Source organism: Anser brachyrhynchus (assembly GCF_964034855.1).
Source record: "Anser brachyrhynchus genome assembly, chromosome: 1".
NCBI classification, from domain to species: domain Eukaryota; kingdom Metazoa; phylum Chordata; class Aves; order Anseriformes; family Anatidae; genus Anser; species Anser brachyrhynchus.
Genome location: NC_137694.1, coordinates 99156585 through 99174349, shown reverse-complemented (window position 1 = coordinate 99174349; position 17765 = coordinate 99156585).

The following is a 17765-nucleotide window of genomic DNA, read 5'->3' as shown; positions in this document are numbered from 1 at the left end:
CATTGTTAGGAAGGCTGCCTCTGCGTGATGGCTCCTGTGTTGTGGGAGGGATGGCTCCCTACCCCGAGCTCCCCTTTGTAACCAGCTCCCGTCTTCTTATTCAGCAGAACTGCACCATTTTTCTCCCAGGGGGAAGTCAGGTGCCCACAGAGTCTGGGCACGGATTTGCCACGGTATGATTTGTTCAGCAAAGCTCCTTATACCCTCCTTAATCTCTATTTTATATCTCCCCTGCTGCACTTTACAATCTCTTATATTCCTATAATTTGGGCTGGATTTCCATATTTTAGAAAATGCCTCGCTAAATGACTGTATCTTTCCCCTTATCCACGGTGTTACTCCTCAGCATTACTCCCCACCTGTGGGGAGAATACATATGCATCATGTGGAAGCATGTTGTGGCTGTAGTAAATGGCCTCACATCGTCTGGCTGTTCCCCACTCTCCTATGCACATTGAGTGATATAACTGTGGTGTTTCTTCCTGCAGGCCCTGAGGCCACTCTCAAACCAGGCTACATCCTCGTACCTACAGAGATCTCCTGCACATCTTCTAATGAGGCCTGGGCATGTCCTCACATTCAGCGTGTGAGCACGCTGCCAGGCTTTCTCGCACAGGTTGTCCCGTAGGCTCCGTCTGAAACAGCCAGCAGGGCCAAACACAAGGTGCGATGCTCAAAAAATCTCCAGAGGCAGCTGCTCTTGCGTTAGGACAGAGGCTTAACTCAGGAATCTGCATATGAATCTCTGGGATCCTGCATTCAGAACCTGTGCTGCTTGTGAGATTTGTGTGCCTTGAAGTTTCACATATTTCCTGTTCCACATGAGTCATTAGGAAGAGTTATTGACAAACAGGAGCTGTTCAAAGGAGAGCAACTGAAATGATCAAGAGAGTGGAGGAATTGATTCAGAAAGAAAGATTAAAAGGATAAAGTCTGGAGAGATTGGTTAAACAGCAACTACTGTGAGCATGATAACCTACACATACATAAAAAGTATCTCAGAAACAGGGAAATGCTAGTAGCGTGATACATGGGGAGACAAGTGGAAACAGGCAGAAATTGAGAGTAACTTGAATTTTCCCTTTGAGATTAGCTTTCAGACAATAGGAAAGGAGACGTTCACTGTCACTACCCTAGCCTGGTGCACCGCTTAAGAAACCCAGTTGGACTTAATTTTATATCATCTAGGCCAAAATAACTCATAAATACATCATAAGAAAATATGTCCGGATCAGGCATTGGGTCAGAGAATGGTGCATGCATCCTGGTGGGGATGCATCTTCCAGCATAACTGTGGGTGAAGCAGCACTCTTTCTAGAGCCCCACATAACCCAGAGAAGTCCTCCTTAGACAACAAAGCTTGCAATTTACCTCCCTGGGGGTCTGCTGTCCTCAGCTTGCATGAGGAATAATTTGTGGACAAGAGCAAGACTGCTCTGACTAGGGCCATGTGCACGGGTAAGGTTCCTGCAATCCCCACTCACCATCTGGCCCGTGGGCTCTGGTATGCTACAGTCATTTGTTAGTTTTAAACTTGATTACACAGCATGCCAGAGTGTGCAGCTGAGCAAGCCTGGCCAGATGCTTATCAAGTGCAAATTGGTGCAAATGTGTATTTATATCAGCTGGGGCTGTGCACCACTCTTCATGATGAACCATGTGTCCATCGTACGCTCACAGACTCAGAGCTGAAGGCTAAAATGACTATTTGACTATTAGATCAGCTGTTTTGACCTTCCCAGTATCACTGGCTATTACTTTTCACCCAGTTACTCCTGGACTGAGCCCAGGAATTTGCCTTTGACTAACACATAATTTGTGTTTATCTAAAAGGGACTTTTGAATGAGGTCTGTTGTTGATTTCAAGATGTCCAAACACGGCCAATCCTTTCCTTCAGGTGAGAGTTTCTTGCTGTGGCTTAACCACCTTTGCTCTTTCATAGAAAGCATGCAGTTTCTATTTAAACCTGACCTGCTCTATCAGACATTATCTTCTTTTGAAGTCATGAACAATTTGTTCATGTTCAAGCCACAGTGTCCAGTAATTTGTAATCATTTTTATGTTCACTCGGTGTTTTCAGGCAAAATATATATTCTGCTGTGGGTTGAAAATTGTTTATAGCGAAAATTATGCAAAGCATTTGACATTCTCCATGAGAATAATTGTATGTTAAAAGCACGTGTACATTCCTTGACTTTGATGACACTGGCTCATCAACCCACCTATTTGTCTGATCAGTCACATTATCCCACCTGCCTTAATACTTGAATACTTCCCTGTGATATCAGTAGCAACAGCAAAGTCTCTAATGGGTTTATACTGTGGCATGCTTGTCTTTTGTGAACTAATTGATCTGTTCACGCATTTCTTTGAATTTCTTCTTATGGTTGTTGCAAGCAACTGTACAGAAGGGCCTGTGGTCTGATCCAGCACAGGGGCACTTGTAAGCAAAAGTATGCTTATGGAAAGGTTTTCTTGCTATCACTTTCCTCTCTTCAGCTACTAGAGGGTTGGGGTACAAACATGAGCCTAAGTTTTAGGTGTCATTATACCAGTAGGATTGTGTTTTAATGGAGACAGTGGAAAGACCTGTAATAACACATTCAAAATGCACTTTCTGCAAATATCATGCAACAGTGACTTAAAATTTGCCTTGTCTACAAACATCTCTGCCAGTAAACTGATTTGTGAGATTGCTCATGGAAACACAGCAGAAAAGGGGAGTGAACTCAGCAGAAAGGAATTAATTAAAAATTCGAAAGAAGATTTGTGGGTCATTCCTCAGGACCCGCTAACAGATTTAAAGGCAGCTTAGCAGCGAGCTGAGTTGGGGGTATGGTTTCACAACCCCAGGAAGTGTTGTGCAAAGGTGTCTGTGCTTGAGGTGGCGTGGGAGTCTCTCCTTATGCACAAAGGTATCCATCCCCTGGGTGACATATGGACAGAGACCACATCATTCTTCTGACCACAGCAGCTTTCTTGGTCATTTAAGCACTGTCAGAGGTACAGCGCCTGAGTGTAATCCAAGTATTGGAAAACAGAAGCAAAAATAACAAGCTCTCTGCCTTTTTTCCCTCCTGTGTAGGCCCTGTAGAGGAAAGAGCCTGATTAGTTTATAGGGTGAATTGTTTGTTTAGATTTACAAGTGTGCTAATGAGTGGGCTTGTGGATGTGTTGTGCTTTGCACCCACGTGGGTGGGTGCAGAAAGCTCCTTGATGGAGGGCTGTGCTGGGGATCTGAGTTCTCCAGGGAGCGTGCAGGAGCCGATGTGGTTGTTCTCACTGCTCTGGGAGTAACGCAATGCATCTGAGGCCCAGGGAAAGAAACCCCGTCTCCAGCATACACAGACCCCATCCTCCAAGTCAACCGCCTGCTTACTCCTGCACAGCTTCCACAGGGTTATGCAGCAAGGTGCATTTCCTCAGCGGCTCAAACAAAACCCGTGGCAGGTGCCGAGTATTGGGGCAGAGACCTTGAAGGTGACTCTGTCTTCACTGGTGGCCAATACAAACGAGGGAGCAGCAGGGTGATGTTCTCACAGTAATCTGTGTTGCCAGGGAGACCAGAGACTGTGTTTTGTCAACTGGAGCTTTTCCAGGATGCCTGGCTTCTTCACTAGATATTAGCTGCAATAATCAGTCACGAATGCCTGGATCACTGTGCTGAGACCTGTGTCTGATAGGATAGGACACCATCTTCTGGCAGGATGCAACTGGAGGTGGGAGTGTTTTAGTAATGTGGTTATCTGGGAGTTACATAGCAGCAAGGCATCCACGGGGACTTCAAAGCTACAGGCAGACTTAGCAGTCTGGGGCTCATGTCCTTAGTGGCAGGTGGTGCTATGGAAATGCATAAGTGCTTTGAAGTATTTCCTTTCTCTTTGTAAGCATCAATTTGTTTGCCACTTTCCTGCTTTCTCCTGACTGCCACAGCTCTGCGTTCTTAGGTTTCTTTAATGGAGGCACACAGTATGTAGCACCTCGTAACAAATTATACCATTCCCTGCCTATGGAGGCATCACCCCAGAAGAGCTGCTCCTGTAATGCAGCTCCAAACTGGCCTGAAACCTGTTTATGTTAGGTAGGTTCACTTCACTGATCAGACATCTTTTATTCCCATGGATTAAAAAAAAAAACAACCAACCAACCAAACAAACAAAAAAAAAACAAAAACAGTGAAAAAAAAAAAAGGAAAAAAGGATTTTTCCCAACCAGCATTTTTCTCCCAAACAGCTAACAGAAGATCTGAAACACATCAACAACAAAAACAGAATTCAGATAAAAAACATGGATCTAAGGCTGCAAGGGAAGATTAATAAAATTCAGGTAAACAAAAATAATCATGTAAAAATATCTTTCCAGAATGATATGGTTCTCTAAACAAAGCTTCCAAACCCATCAGTCACTAAAAGCGTAGGAAATTCACAGTGAGTGTGAAGATATGAGAGGCTCTAATAGAAGTAAATACAGAATTGCACGGTGAAGCAACCCTAAGTTTGACTCCAGCAATGATTTGAGAAAAATCAGACACTCTGAGACTAACCTTGTCCATCCATTACCCACAGTGTCATCAGATCAATGGCCACAAAACTAGAATGCTTTATTCTCCCTCGCTCTGAGGTTGTGCTGACTCTGGCCCTTCTTTACAGCCATGCACACTCTACAGAAAAACACATATTTCACAAATTCCTCACCAGACAAATAGCCCATTGAAACCATCACTCTTCACTTGTCATTCCGATTCTATTTACCCCAATTAAAAAAAAAAAAAAAGACTGCAAAACACAGGACCAGTGAAAATGAATCTCAGAGAAGGAGAGCCTGACTCAGAGTGCTGGGCAGAGCTGTTCTCACTGCCTGGCACTTCCACGATGCAAGGAGCTGCATGCCAGCAGAGATACCCGCTCAGGACCCCCAGAGTGGGGGAAGAGGGTTGTCTGGTCCTGCTTCAGCTCTTAACAGCTCCCCTGTATCTGAGCTGGTGCTGTCCTTCTGTCTCCATGCCCGGCGTTGCAATGTGCTCTGCAGTGGAACACAATTTTGCCATTTTGCAGTGGAAAAGATCTTTAAAGAGGGCACAGGTGCTATTTTGGAGTTTCTCTCTGTTACCAGATAGCTATAAGGAGTTTTTTGAGTGTGTGGCTACCAGGACCATAGGACTTTTGCACATTTGTTGTGTCTGTACCTAACTTTCAACTATGCACCATTTATATTGATATTTTTAATGCCCTGGCATAACTACAAATGCTTTTTCTTTATTTGCAGGCACTGCAACAGAGGGGAACAGCATGGTGCATGGCCAGGAGCTGGGAATATGGGCTTTGATGCACCCAGAGGATGCCCTGGTGTTGGAGGGATCTGTTGGCTCTTTCCATACAGCTGTATTGTGGTGTTGCATCTAACAGAGGCATCCCTGATACAGACCAAGCAAGCTCTGCAGGTGTCAGTGAGCAGCTTGAAACAGAGAACCAAGTCCAACGTTGGACTTGACACCTAACACTATGGCTGGATCCAAACGACACAAAGCACTACTTCTTGGAGACCTTAAGTGAAACAGAGCTGAATTATCTATTGGTTTAAACAAACCTCAGCCAAAAAGAAAGCTGCAACATACTGCAGGCACAAAAGCACTAGACTAGACTTTGCTGTGAACAACATTTCAAACAACAGCAAAAAAAATGCTGTTCTAGTATCACTGTTTTTCTGACTGGGTCTGATGATGGCACTGGTTGTTTTCTTCACAGGGAGAGCCATCAAAAAATAGTCATCTTTTCCCTCCTCTCTGTTGAATGGCTCTATAACCTTGGTGTGAATTTATAGTCTGTCATTGCCTTTTGAGATGCCATATGTGCAAAAGAATGAGAGGGAAGGAGACACTTTGTTTCTGAAAATGATGCCATGCTTAGCACTATTACAGTATTGTGGACAATGTTTATCATTTAAAGCAGCAAGAAGAGGTCTTGGGTGAAAAAAGACCCTGTGGCAAGCACAACTGTCTCTTGTTCTTGGGGGCAAAGAAAAAAAAAACATAGCACAAAACCCCCTGCTACTTAATGTAATTTAATGTAATTTAATTCATTCCAAGAGGGAGAAAGTTCTGAATTGTTTTTAATTATTTCCCATGGATAAATCTTTTCTGACAGGAAAGATTCATCAGTACCCAGTGAAGGGCAACTCTTTCTGAGAGTAGGAATACACTGAAAGCTTCTTTTCAGCTTGAGGGTGACTTTCTAACCAGCAGATTTATGAAGAAACTCCCATCACACCTGAATTTTTGAGTCCTTTAACCTTGCTTGACCCTACTGATTTGGTGTCACCTTGTGGATTTTGCTAGTCCTATCTTCTCCTGCTCAGAAAACAAATGCCAAAACAAACTGCAAATACCTCTGCCTCTGCTTCTGCTATTCCTCTGGCTATTAACTATTATTATTATTGTAATTACTAGAATTAAAACAGAAGCCCCTGTACTAGAACTTCACTGAACCAACATAAAAGAAAAACACAAGTTTCTTGACCTGTAAGGTTTAAGATTTATTTGCTGGCATCATTGGGACAAATGACCCATGGCAAAATGGCTTAGCCTTCACAGCCACTGGAGCTGGATTGCACCTCTGAGATCCACTACCCTGTGCCTGCAAATTGCATTGCCACAAGGCAATGTCCAGCGGTGTGTGCTTGGGTGTGCATGTGCTGGTGACGTACCTCCTACCCCTCCCCAAACTTTTCAAGTAGAGGCAGTGGCAATGGCAGCACAGACTGATGGTTATGTGTCAGGGTATGTGTAGGTGCCAGAAAAGATCTGCAGCCATTAATCAAATTCAGTTATCTGTTATGTCCTATTAGGAGAAAATTGAGGGCCATGAGGAAAGTCAAATCTGGGTTGTGGTGGGAGCACATCTGATTTGTTGAACTCTGCTGATCCTAGCAGTCAACTAGCTTTTTTAACCAGACCCAGGTCCTGAACTGCAGGATAAACGCTGCTTCCCATGCTCCTTGATGCAGGAGCTCTGAACTGACCCAAAGCTGCAGTCATATGTTCAAGGGACTCATGGCCAAGTCACAGATCCCTGCTGAGGGACAGGGCAGATGAGCTCTGACTATGATGATGCTATCCATTCTGGAATAACTTGTTTTCTATACGTCCCTCTTACATCTATAGTGCTTGTGGTACAACACACGTGTACATGGTTAGGTGATAAGATGCATAGTGTGGAGTGTAAAGGTCGCTTTTGGTGCCCAGGACTGGAATTATACACAAAAAAATACCATGACATGATGGTAAGTGTCTAATGGAAAATAATAGTAATCAGTAAGGGTAGCAATGATATTTAGCTTCTCTCATAGTTTGGTGAAATGTTCTCAATCATCAATTTGTTGGCAATATTTTATCTTGGTATTAAAATTAGAGCTTTAACAGTTTAAATACAGCTTCAAAATAACAAGTTTTTGTAGAATCTGAATGTTGATAGAAACAGTCAAGTTACTATGACTTTTTTTTAGGGTCTTAGCAAGCAAGCATAGGTCAGTTATGACATTACTATTATTACTATTAATCCATAGTGTTATTTACTACAATACAATAACTGTATTTTTTTTTCAATTTTTTAAAATAATTTTTATTTCTCTATTTTTTGCTTTTTCTAATTTTCCCCCAAAAGAGATGCAAGTCCTGCGAAGAGATTCTAACCTGCCCGTTCATGGCTTGCTTTTAGATACTTTTCACAGAGCCTTAGAAGTAGTGCTTGGACTACATGCTGAAAGCCACTGGGATAAAAACCAAGAGAACTCCAGAAAGAGTCACCCTTGCTCAGGTGTAAATATGAATATCGTTATGTTTCGTATTGTGCTCTGCACCGTGGGAAGCTAGTCTCAGTCTAGGGCTTTGAGGTGTTATCACAAAGACAGTAAGGCATAAACAAGTGAGAATAAAACACAGAAATAAAAAGAAGCAGACACACGTGAACAGGGGGAGCACAAAGTAACAGCAAGGCGGTTAATTAACGAAAAGCTCAAAGAGCAGGCAGTTCATCCCCTCTTCCAGGCTATTAAAAAATGACATCATCTGTGTCAGATTATGTCTTTAGGGTGCTTTTCTGTGAGGTCATCCTCCCGCCACGCTGGCAATTGACCAATGACTTGCATTTAAATATGCAGAAAACATAGAGCGAGGCACAAGAACTCCTTTTAACCGGTTGCATGTCTGAATCGATCCCTCTGGCTAAATAATAAATTAACATAGCCAAGCCCGAACCAAGGAGAGCCGAGAAGGGGTCACTGCCTGCACGAGCTGGGTTTGCAGCCTCGGCCGCTGGCGCGGCGACGCCCCCGTTGTTTATAGGATTACAATGCGGTAATTGCTCAGCTGGGGCTGAGCCTGTGATTCCTCCCCAGGTAGGAGCAGATAAGCCTTTGTGGTAGCTTTTCGCACATCTTTAAGGAAGCAAAGTGCCTCGTTAATTGTAGGTGTGGTAGGGCTTCTCCCCGCTGGGCTAGAAGCAGCAGGAGCCCTTTCGGCCTTGGGGGCAGGTTCTGAGGCTCATCTCCATCAGGGGCTCTGTCTGCAGGGTGGGGGCAAGGCCATCTGGCAGCCCTGAGGGCTACAAAAGGTCTGGCAGGAGGAGTTGCTTGGGTTTGGTGGGTTCCGTAGGAAGGGTTGTGGCTGCTGTGAGCTGCAAGGGTGGGCTGGTTAGTGGGCTCCTGCCCTTTGTTGTTTGGGGTGAGGGCAGCCAGTGTTTGGGTGTTATGCTAAGGAGGTGGGAAGAGCCAGCTGGTCTTGTCGGGAATGCAGCCAGCTCCAGAAATATGAAGGGTCTGGCTTACAGCAGCTGCGTCAGGTGCTTTCAAAAATGCTTACAGGCTAGATCCTAAAAACGAGCTAGGGAAACAAAAGGGGAAGACAGAAAAACTCCATGGGCTTGTGGAGTGGATCAGCTACTTCAACAAGCCGACCTGTGGCTTTCTACTGCTGCTGTGGAGAAAGAAGGCAACCACCTCCCAAAGGTAGTGTCGGGGGTGGGGAACTCCACTTGCTGATCCACGTGAGGAATTTGTGAGCCTCGAGTGCAAAGTGCCCCCTCTGAACTCCCACTTACAGGGGTGTGCTTGCAAGTGTAAGCACAGTAAAGGTGGTGGAGTGCTTGCCCCCTCGGGTGGCAGGGACGACCCCTGTGTTGCAGCTGGCTTTGCCAGCCACTTGGGAGGAAGATGCTGTTAGTGCATCACACAAGTGCAGGAGGTAGCTCCTGGTCCAGCCCTGAGGAAGGGGCTGGGGGGGGGGGGGGTGGCGGCCCCTGCAGCCCTGTGCTGTAGCCTGAGCTGTGTGTATTTATTGATTGAGGGAGCAGGTTTCTTCCATATATTCATAGAGGCTGGTTTAGTCTGAGCTGGGACTCAGAGACTGTGTCTTTCTTTCTCTGGCTATGATTTATGACTTCAATCCAATTTATGGCCATTTACAAGAATGCTGAACTGGCTGTAAATCAGTAAAAGACCATAAAATACTCATGAGAACTGCTGAAATCCATCTGGGTGAGCTTCCTTCCCTCCCAAGAGCAGCCAGCTGAGGGCAGGAAGATGTAGCCCTCCCATAAAGCCAGCTAGCAGAGACGGGGGTGGGGATAAAAAGTGCTTGGCTGGAGGAAAGGGTGGAGGCAAAGGAGGCTTGTTTTCTGAGAGCATGCAGGACTCAGGTGAGCTGTTGTCTGAGGAGAGCTACAGGAGTAACAGCAGCTCTGCAGGGCTTCCTCAGAGGAGATTCACATGAGAGCGAGGTTTGCCTGAGGTCCATGGCCTCTGGTGGAGTCTGATTCTCTTAGAGCAGTGCAGTGTTGTATTGAGTTGCTGTTGTATGTGGGGAGCACAGAGATAAAATTCCTGGCTGTTTTTATTCTTACCAGTTGCTCCAGTGACAAATTTATGTAGCATATTGCTTTGGATGTGATGAGTTAAAATCACAAGACCTCATAGTTTTTTTTAAGGTCTTGCCTATCTTGTTTCTCAACAAGGAGCATGCTCAGTGTGTAAAGAAGCCCTCAAAGCAAGTGGCTTCATTGTGCCAAGTTGTGTGCTCACACCAACAGCAGGAGGTAATGCAGTGTGTTACAAAACTGATTGGGTTATATTTATTGGGATTAAAATCCCATCTTTGTCTTGTTTGCAGTGCAGACTTTCTCCTCCAACACTAAAAATGCTTTCATTTCCAGGGAGCAGTGACCATGTATAGAGAGAAGTTCTGTTTGCTGCATAAATGCATTCCAGTATTGATAAACTTTCTATTACATAGGCAAAATGGAATTCAATGGGAGGGTTAGCAAGTCTTTCTTCCTCTTTACCCTGCTATAACTTTGAGGATCAAGCAACAGTGAAGCACCAAGACAGAAGGCAATGTTGGGGGTCAGCAAGTCTAGTGCTGCTCTTGGTTTCTACCAGCAATGGACTATGGAATAGGAGCAGTATGGAATAACTGAGTTGTCCAGAAGCATCCCCAAAACACTCTGTACAGAGCCCTTCCCTACATCTAGTGTGTAGTAATTTTCAGTTCTTAATACAAGCGATGGGAAGTCAGAAACTTGGGCATGACAGAAGGAGACTAAACACCCCAGATTGCTTTGTTCTGAGTCATGAAGAAAGGAATCTTCTGTTAAATACTCCCAAGTGGGAATACCAGATTCAAGGACTAAGCTTGATCAGGTGCCTAGGCCATGAGAGCCAGAAGGCTGCAGTTTTGCTCCTCCTGGGTAGTGGTATTTAAGCTGTTGGGTTTGCTTTCTGAATGTCTGAGAAGTCTCAATATGGTAGCCAGCTGTGACAGGTTCGTTTGGTCCAGCATGTCACACCTTGACCACTGTGTGATGAAGATCCTGAGATCAGGGAACTGCCTGATATGGGGTGCTTGGTAGGAAGGGCTGATAAAAATATGTTCAAAATCCCAGTTCTCAGCATGACTTGTTGTTATGGGTTTGCTGTGATAGTTCTTCCCCCAAGTCCTGGATGCAGTGTTTGAACCGCTGCTTAGAAAGATTAATTTAAAGAACACCCTGCAAGGAGGCCTTCCCACAAGCCTTGGCATGATGTCCCTGGAGGTAATTACCCTTGCTGTTAAGCATTGCTGGTCCAAGTCTGCCCAGCTGCAGATCTGTGTCTGTCTTGCTGATTGTGTGTGTGCTAAAACAGTGCAGTGCTTCACCTCTGAGCCAGTAGTTTGGATCAGGCTGGCTCAGGAAGCCACTCACCTCTGGGGTACTGCTGCAGTTTGCCAAGAGCAATGAACCCTGGCCAGTGCCGTGTGTCTCTTTTCTTTCTCGTATGCAATGCCTTGGGGAGAGATAAGCGATTGTGCTGTCTACGCACCGCCTGTGACCCTGTAGTGCCCTGAGAATGAAATCCAGGCTCTGCTCTACTTCACATTCAAAACAACAGCAGAAAATAGCTTCCACTTTCTTCATTTCTGGGGGCTCGGGCTTGTGGATAATAACGAGAAATCGCTATGGCCGAGTGGTGAGCGAGCAAGCAAGCCTGAAAAGAATCCCTCTGGCCAGTGCAGGCTTGAAAAGCAGTGCTGATCACTTGGCTGCCTGGACGGGGCTAGATCCATGCCAGGAGAACTGTGGCCAAGAGTGAGGGAGGGAAGAAAACTGGCAGTAAGCTGCTTGAAAGCTGGGAGGAACCTGCCCCTCCACGTTGCATGGGCCATTCTCTGCCCATCTGATGTAGGGTGCAGGCTTTGGGTTGGTGCGTGCTGCTTTTTCCATTGCTCAGCTGCTCTGGACGCAGGACTTCTGGGGAAGGAGAAGCAAATTAAGCCAGCCTTGTGGATTCTTCACTACTGTGAACTTGACTGGGCTCCTTCCAGGGTATCACCATGGAAGAGATGTGCAGTTGCTACTGTGCGAAGTCTTTAATGGGCTGCCTGAACCCAGGCCCCCTTTCCTCTATGCCTATTTAGGAAATAAGCTATCTCCTCCTATTACCACTGGTTTTCTAAGGAGACTTTCCTCTTGAGCTATTCCTTATAGACAAGCCAGCAATGTCACTGTCCCATGATGAAAACTCCCAGGGTTGCAAATTTCCCTCTCATTGACAGGTGTTTTCCTTTCTTTTATTAGAGGAATTAGATAACCACCGTCTCAGACCTACAGCTCACTGCGTGTGCCCTTAATGCTCTATGGGGAGCTCAGTTTAAAATCGGCAAACCTGAAAGTCAATGATGTTATGAGTACATGAAACTACTGTTAAGGGTTTGGTTACAATTAAGGGATTATATAGTGCGTGGTTCTCTGGCAATGGAATATTCTGCCCTGTCTCCTGCAGCCTGACATTTTAATTCAAAATCTAAGGAGTCTACAGTTGGTTTGCTCTTTTATTTATTTCGGATTGAGTTGTGTGAATAATAGATTTTTCAATTCAATGACTGGACAAAAAATAAAGTAAGATGAAGAAAAAAGAAAATGTTAGGTTCCATTGACTGGAGTTGCCTTATTCAATCCAAAATTGAAAAAATAAAAGGCTTATTTAATTGTAGGGAGGATGATAATTTATTTGCTGTAAAAATGTACTTTTGTAAGCCTAGAGTGTTTTGAAAATACTGGTAACACTTCAGAAGTTGAAGAAAACAAACTTTCTCTGAGATATTTGGTACCCATCCTTCCACACATCACTTTTTTTTTCCTTTTAATAAGGAGTATTTGTCAAAATTGACCTGAGCTAACTTGGAGTCTTGTAAGTGGAATGTGCTCAAAAGTGTTGTGCACAGAATATCCTGACAGACTTGGTTTGTGGCTTGACTGTTCCAGTGAGTTTGTAGAGTTCCCAGTGCCACAGGAGCAAATAGTCTCAACTGGAGTGAAATGCAATTCCTAACAAGTTCTGTAGCACTCAACTGTAGTTTCAAAGTCAAGCCTCACATAAAGTAAACATTTCTGCAAGTTAAAATGAGGTGCACTGATATGCTGAAAGCCTCCTTGCTTCGGCTGCTTTCCACAGATGTAGCTGATTTGGACATAGTAAATAATTTGTTGTATGGGAAAGTATAAACTCATGTTGCCTCTCCCAGAGCTGAGCTGTCTGTGTAGGACACAGAAGCTTACTTTGGTAAGTGAATTCATCAAATCTGGTTGTGATGCATACACAGGAAACCGATTTGTTGAAAGTGAAGATTACTGTTCCTGAGTAGCTGAGAATTATGCACATCCTATTATTTTTGTTAACCCATCTGTCCTGCTTTCCCCTATGTTCTTTTATCCTGTTCTCGTCTTTAAGGTTGTTAGCTTTTTCTGTAAGGTAGTCGTTTACTCTGCGTTTGTACAACTAATACTGCTAAATTATGTCACCAGTGTGTCTCTGTATGTGTCTTGTCTCTGTTCATGTCCTTCTTGGCCCTGACTGTGAGAGCAAATGTTCTGTCTTTGGAAGAGATTTTGGTAGTTTTGTTTAGAGTGATTTGAGGAAGCAATCTGAATACTTGGATTGTTGGCCAGATGAAAGGTTTTTGGGGTCACTGTTGGTCCTTGACAGCCAGGTGTTGGGGTTCAGTGGAGATTCCTAAAGAAGATGTAGCCTTGTACTGTTGGTGGCTGGTGTGTAATGTTTATGGGGAGCCAGTTGTTTGGAATATGCTCAGACCACCAGTTTTACTTCTACTTGAAACCAGCCTTTAAGGTTCCACATTTACTGTGTGTTGGCAATAGTAACGATACTCACTTATTTCAGTCTTTTGTTAGTGATTTCCAAGGGGATTATGGCAGTGCACCTTTCTATGATCAGAAAGATGTGGAGATAGACATTTATCCATCATGATCTAGAAACCTGAGGCTACTCAAGTCAAAGTGGATATGGATGCCCAGGAGTGAATAAAGGCAAAGCTTATTCAAAACTAAAGGGAAACAACAGTGTAAGACACAGGTAAATGCAAGGCCCAGAAGCCAGCCAGAATTAAACAGGCCAACTTTGTGTGCAGTGTCTAAGCCATTAGTAACTAGCAGGGAAGAGCTCCTGAGGTTGATTCAGATCTGGCACACAGCAGCTCACAATTGGCTCATCTGTGCACTGGTGCAGATGGTGGCAGCTGCTGTTGTACTAGGTTTCCCCAGCCCAGTGTTACAACCTGTTGCCAAATAAGGGGAAAAAAGGTAGAAAGTGGTGTGGTTTTTCTAAGCCTCAGCCTTAAGCCAACTTCACCCATTCATGATACTGAAATTGGGAAATGGCACTCATAGCAATGCATGCAAATTGTCTGAAATGGGATCAGTTCTTTTCCGTCTTGCTCTTTTGCTTTGATTTCCATGTTAGCTCTCCTTTTTTGCTTGCCTGTGTTTTCCCTTCGTGTTTGACCTTTCCTCCCCAGTCCCCTGGCCTTTTCTATTCTAAGCTGATAAGAGGGAGCTCAGAGTTGATATGCAGGAATCCCTGGACACAGCTATTTTTTTCATCAGTAGTTAATTTTCCACTTCTTTTATTTCCTTTGAGATTCAATACATCTACTTTCATGCTTCTGTGATTCAGTTTGTGGAGGAGACAGACAAGGAAATGCTGAATAAATCTCTTACCTTCTCTCTCTTGATCCTTTACTCCCATCTTTGCATTGCCCCCTTTCCTTTTCTTCATACACCACAGTTTTTACGTAACTTGTTGTGGCTTTTTTTGGTGGTTGTTGGCTTTTTATTTCGTTCTAGGGCTCTGGCTTAGGACAATTACAGATGCTGAGAGGAAATCAGAGATAGTCATGTTTGGTTGAGTAGTAGCTGTTGGGAGCTCCAGCCCTCCCAGACTTTCCCTGTGCTTGCTTTAGAAAGCTGCTGCATGCCTTCACTCAGAAGCTTCATCAGTCCTGTACCATGCCAGTTCCTGAGGATTATGCAGTGTAGGTTAGTGCTCTCCATAAATACCATCCATTTCAAGGCTTTCTTCTTTATGATAGAAGAAAAACTTTATTAGAGAGGAAAGGCTGCACGCTGTGGAAATGCATCTCCAGCAGTAGGAAGAAGGAGGAGGGAGATGGGAGTGAGAGGGAGGGGCAGAAGAAGGAAAGAAAATGATCAAAATGTCACTCCTGCAACATTAAGCTCAACTCATTACATCTAATTTATCACCTTCTCATATGCCCTGAGCCTGCATAAATACAGTTTCTTGGGCTACCGTGTCCCTAGTAGGTTCCATGCTGTTTTTTATTTAGTGTAGAGGCAAGTTTTCTACTAGAAAATAGTCTGTTTAGTCTATAATCAAGCACCATAAACTGCCATGTCATTACTGATAGAGGGTTGCTAGCTGGTTATACTAGACTAATGTTTGTAGCATCTGACTATGTTAAAATAGCTGAAGTCACAGGCTAACAGTACCTGTCATGTCTGAGGGGAACACGTGTTGATTTCTGAGCAACTGTCTAGTGGTGTGATTTTTAGGAGGCATGTCTGAGGGAGCACATATGGGCAAGGAACTGCCAAATGCATTTCAAACTCGTCTGGGAGAAGTCTGTTCAGCAGCCAGACAGGACTCAGACATTGTGTCCAAATAAAAGCAAGCAGATATTTAGATTATTAACAGAGCACAAGAGGATACAGGATTGTTTCATGCATGCACTAGAAAAATTTTTGAAACTGTAGTCCAAATGTCCCACTTCATATAATGGAGCCAATAATGAAGTCTACAGGGAGAGCACAATATGACAAGGATTAGCATATGGGCTGTGCAAGGGCTAAAATCCTTTCTCATTTTTCTGATTTCTTTGGTGGTCAGATGTGCTGATGGGTTAAGAAGTCAAAATGTGGTGGCTGAAGTGTTTGCCTCAAGCTACTAGAAACCTTTGGGGTTGCTCGCTCAGGACTATGGAATGGAGATTGATCTTAGTCACCAGAGGAGCTCTGATAGGAAAATTCACGGCAGTTTCCAAGCTACCATTGTGAGATTTTATTTTTTAAGAGACCACTTATTTAGTGGTCTCTGATCTGGAGTCTTCATCCTTAACCCACTGCTTTCACATTCAGGACATAAATCCTTTTCCTTGGGTCATCCCTCTATAACAAAATCTTTCCCTCATTTTTTTCTTTAGTGAATTGCCTGAACTACAAATAACTGGTCTTTACAGCTGATCTAATATACAGATCTCTTGCAATGTTTAATGCTATACCTAGGTATTGCAAAAGTATCCCACTAGCTGGCATCGTGAGTAATCTTTGACTCGATTTGAATGCTGAAGTTACTTGTTCCTAAAGTGAAAGTCCTCAGCATAGCTTGGTGAACAGCCCTGGCAGAAGAGGCTATGCTAGCCTCAAGAGGAATAGTATAAGGTCTGGCCATGAGATAAGTAGCTGCTTAAGGAGACCCCAGGAGGGATGAATTCTCTTGCTTTCTATGGCTGAAAAGAGGGAGATTTATGGCATTTTTATTCAGCTATGCAAACGTGACCTGAGCTCCAGGGAAAGGTGTGTTCTATAAATCTGGGAAAAGATCTGTCACTGAGACAAAATGTTTGTATGCCTCAAAGGGGACTCTCTGCTATGTGCTAAGTTGTCAGTTATCTTGAACTGAGGATATTCGGATACAAGTTTGAGCCAAGAAGCAAGTAATTCACTTTGGGCTCCAAACAGACCTGGCACACTAATGGATTATTTAGTGTTGTTGCTGGGCGAAAAAGTTAGTGGAAGCAGTTGGAGTTTAGCCCGAACAGAAATTTTGAAATAGTGTTGCCAAAACAAGGCATCTGTACTTTCTCCTTTGGTATCATTTTGGTCAAATCCAAAATGCCTTTTTTTTTAATTTCGCTCAAAATGTCAGCTGCATTTGCAGGATAACTGCTATTAAAATGTTTTTATATAGGGCATTTTAGGCCTTTAGGAGAACACGATGATCATTGCTTTCGAGAAGCAGGACATAAAAATATGTGCTGAGGTTTCCTAAAGAACATCTGTATGGTGGGGTGGCTTTTAAACCAGATACAAGAATGGATATTCCTTTGCTTAGCAGGGTGTCAGTCAGGACTGATGCACACAAGAAAACCTGTGGTCTTGAAAATATTTTACTCTACTGATCTCAGGAGATCTCTTCCAATCTCATATCCTGTGATTCTGTAATTAAGCCACAATTAGTGGCAGCTCAAACCAAGTAACTGGTTTGAATGGGATCTTGGAAACAGACCATTTTAACCCTCAGAGTGAGTTAAAACCCAGCTTTGGTGGGTTAAGGTTTCAGACAAATGGGTGCAAAGCTGGTACATGCTTTCTGGTTTTCCTGTTGCCTGAAAGGAGATGAGATTGTCTGCAATGTGGACAGCACCAAAATAAGAGACACATTAATAGCCATGTTTATTCTTGTAACAGAGAAAGGATTTGGCAATCTTAGTTATCTGCAGGTTAGGCAAGGGTCTTGGATGTGCCCAAAATTTGGGCAAGTCTAATGTCCCATCTACAGTATTAGCAGGATTGGTCTTGATCTTTATACAAGCTTGCTACCTGAAGTACAGATGGGAGTCTAAGACTTGGCTGTGTCCTAGATTAAAAACAAATCCTAAACATGTCCAAAACTATGCTGAGGAACAAACTTTTTTCCTGCTGCTGAAGAAGTCATTTGTCTTATCACATGCTTAGCTAACACTCACCACTCCTCACTGAGAGCTTTGGTTGTGTACACTTCTGCTTGCTACATTTACTCTGGAGGTGAGTGTTTCTGGATTGGGTGGAATTTAACCATACCTGCATGTGCATAGCAATCAAATGTTTAATGGAAATGGTTATCATATGAAATTGTGAGCTTTATAAGAAGAGGTAGCAAGTCC